This window comes from Acinonyx jubatus, chromosome D1, assembly GCF_027475565.1.
Source record: "Acinonyx jubatus isolate Ajub_Pintada_27869175 chromosome D1, VMU_Ajub_asm_v1.0, whole genome shotgun sequence".
NCBI lineage: Eukaryota > Metazoa > Chordata > Mammalia > Carnivora > Felidae > Acinonyx > Acinonyx jubatus.
The window spans coordinates 97,241,341-97,244,904 of record NC_069390.1 but is presented as its reverse complement, the minus strand read 5'-3'; positions in this window follow the sequence as shown (position 1 = coordinate 97,244,904).

The following is a 3,564-nucleotide window of genomic DNA, read 5'->3' as shown; positions in this document are numbered from 1 at the left end:
CGAGACTTGCTTCTGCTCTCGTGAGACCTACTCCCTTCGCGCTTTGCATCTCTCCCAGCCGCGGAGGTTCCGAGGAGGATCTGGAGGGTTTTGCATGAAGCCTCTCTGGGCGGGCTAGTCGCCTGTTTTTCTATGGTTTCAGTAAATGCGTCTGTGGCGGCATCTAGCGACCACGGCTGGCAGAGCCGGCTGATGAGTATTGGTTCGTACAGTTAGCCCTCCAATCTGGAAACGCTGTGTACGTTTCTCCCGCTAGAACAAGGCATTCGTTCTAAATCGGTCTAATCGGAATTGAGGCTGACTCTCGAGGCAGTATTCCTCGAAGCACCCTGAATGTGCTTTTATAGCACTTGTATTACATTATAGTCCATCCCCTCCACAGTGTCTCATTGCATGGGACATGCTTATATCAAGAAATCGTTCGTTATTTATATGCGATTCAAATTGAACCTAGTTTCCTATATTTTTATTTGCTGACGACTGAGCTTCGTTAGGGCATTGCATAACTTAGGCACTTTTATTTTATTTTAACGTTTATTTATTTTTGAGAGAGAGAGACAGAGCATGAAGGGGGGAGGGGCAGAGAGAGAGGGAGACACAGAATCCCAAGCAGGCTCCAGGCTCTGAGCCATCAGCCCAGAGCCCGACGAGGGGCTCAAACTCACAGACCGCGAGATCGTGACCTGAGTTGAAGTCGGACGCTTAACCGACTGAGCCACCCAGGCGCCCCACTTAGGCACTTTTAAAATGCGCGTTGGATGGGTGAATGAGGAATGATGAACGAAGACGTAAGGGATAAATATTTCATAACCATGGACATAGTTAATTTGGGGAATCAGTGGGGTGCCTGGGTGGCTCAGTCGGTTAAGCTGTAACTTCGGTGAAGTGGGACTTCGGCTCAGGTCACGATCTCTCCGTTAGTGGGTTCAAGGCCCCCTTAGGGCTCTGTGCTGACAGCTCAGAGCGGGCTTCAGATTCTGTGTCTCTCTCTCTGCCCCTCCCCTGCTCGTGCGTGCGCGCTCTCTCTCTCTGAAAAATAAATAAACATTTAAAAAAATTAATTTGGGAAGTAAGAGAGAGGGTGAGAAAAACAGAGAAAAGAATATTGGAAACTGACCCTGAAAACCTGCCAGACAAAAGCAGGAAAGTGGCTTTAAAAAGGAAAATGAGAGACACTTCTGGCCAAAAATGGAACTGCAAAATACTTAAAAATTTTTGTGTCCTCTGTTATTGCTAATAATAATGCATATGTATTATTGAGCACTCCCCACGCAGGAGCACTCAGATTATATAGTCTTATTTATTAATGGATTATCTAACTTCACAACCTGTTGAAACAGAAGTTCCTGCCAAGTGAGAGATTAGATCATCGAAGTTTAGGAGAGTTAAAATTACTTGCCCACACCCAGCTAGTAAGTGGTCAAAATGGAAGTCAAACGCGGGTCAGTCCGACTTCTAAATCCCTGCTGTGAACCATTAAGACATACTGCCCCTAAGGCACTCCTCAGAAAGCGTGTTTGCAAGGGTGCTTTTCTTATGCAGTTTAAGTTAGCTGAGGTTGTATTTCCAAAGAACGCGTCACTTTGTCTTTGCGGCACTGCCCTTTTGCACTGCACTTCGGTGGTCCGTATGGAAGATCCCCGGAAGTGGCCACAAGAAAACAATAATTCCAGACAAGATTTTTTACTATTTTTAAATTAAGAATTTGCCTTTTTAAAACTATGGTTTTTATAACCAAAATTAAAAAATACAGTTTGACTTACATCCCTCCAGGGATGTAAAATAAGTTTTAAAAAACTTTTTTTTAAAAAAAACTTTTAGGGGCGCCTGGGTGGCTCAGTCGGTTGGGCGTCCGACTTCGGCTCAGGTCATGATCTCGCGGTCCCTGAGTTCAAGCCCCGCGTCGGGCTCTGTGCTGACCGCTCAGAGACTGGAGCCTGTTTCGGTTTCTGTGTCTCCCTCTCTCTCTGACCCTTCCCCGTTCATGCTCTGTCTCTCTCTGTCTCAAAAATAAATAAACGTTAAAAAAAAAAACTTAAAAAAACTTTTTTTTAAAAAAACCTTTTTTAAAAAAACCTTTTTTGAAAAAACCTTTTTTAAAAAAACTTTTTAAAAAAAAACTTTTTTTTTTTTTTTAAGTTTTAAAATATGTGAGCTTCGGGGCGCCTGGGTGGCTCAGTCGGTTAAGCATCCGACTTCAGCTCCGGTCATGATCTCACAGTCTGTGAGTTCAAGCCCCGCGTGGGGCTCTGGGCTGATGGCTCAGAGCCTGGAGCCTGCTTGGGATTCTGTGTCTCCCTCTCTCTCTGCCCCTCCCCTGCCCATGCTCTGTCTCTGTCTCAAAAATAAATTTAAAAACTTAAAAAAAAAATATGTGAGCTTTGTAAAGATTCTGCCAGAAAGCCACTAGCAATGAAACTGCAGTAAGAGTGAGTATTCTCTAATGCAGGGTTTAAGGGCACAGGTTCTGAAGTTGAGCAGCCTTTGTTCGAATCCTGGCTTTGCTACTCTCTAGCCCCAACACCTGTGGTAGAATAGTTTTTCCTCTTTGTACCTTGTAAAAAAGATTATTAGAGATCCTCTTTCACAGAATTCTTGTGAGGATTATTATTATTTTTAAGATTACTTATTTATTTTGAGAGAAAGAGAGTGAGCACATGAGCATGAGCAGGGGAGGGGCAGAGAGAGAGAGAGGGAGAGAGAGAATCCCAAGCAGGCTCTGAGCTGCCAGCACAAAGCCTGACATGGGGCTCGATCCCATAAACCGTGAGATCACTACCTAAGCCAAAATCAAGAGTCAGATACCTACCCACCCAGGTGCCCCTTATTATTATTTTTGACACTGGCTGAAAGAGAACTTGTTATTACTTTTCTGTACAGAAAGTTCAACAGCGTCCACTTAGTCCAGTTTGGTGGCCAATTCTTTAGCCTTTGCCTTTTCCAACTTGGCAATGGGAGCCACTGACTTTGGACCCATGATGTTACCTCCCCAGTGACAGTGGATCTCATCGTATCTGTTGTTGTAATGGGTCCTGATGGCTTCCACCAGCTTAGCCGGAGCTCCTTGGTCTTCCAAGTTACCTGGCGTGAAGGTGACAGTGGTGCAGGCCTTCCTGTAGACCGGATGCCTCAGCCTGGCCTTGCCCTTGATAATGCAGTAGGGAACCCCTGTCTTACAACACAGGGCTGGCAGGCAGAAGACCAGCTCAATGGAATCCACATCATGTGCTATCACCAGCAGCTTGTTTTCCACCAAGGTGGTGACACTATTTTTTTTTAATTTTTCAGTGTTTTTATTCATTTTTGAGAGCAGAGTGTGACTAGGGGAGGGGCAGAGAGAGAGGGAGACACAGAATCCGAAGCAGGCTCCAGGTTCTGAGCTGTCAGCACAGAGCCCGATATGGGGGATCAAACCCATGAACTGTGAGATCATGACCTGAGCCAAAGTCGACACAACACTTTTTAAAAAGATATGATTTAGGGGTACATGGCTAGCTCAGTCGGTAAAGCATATGACTCTTGATCTCTTGGTCTTGGGGTTGTAAGTTCAAACCCCATGTTTAT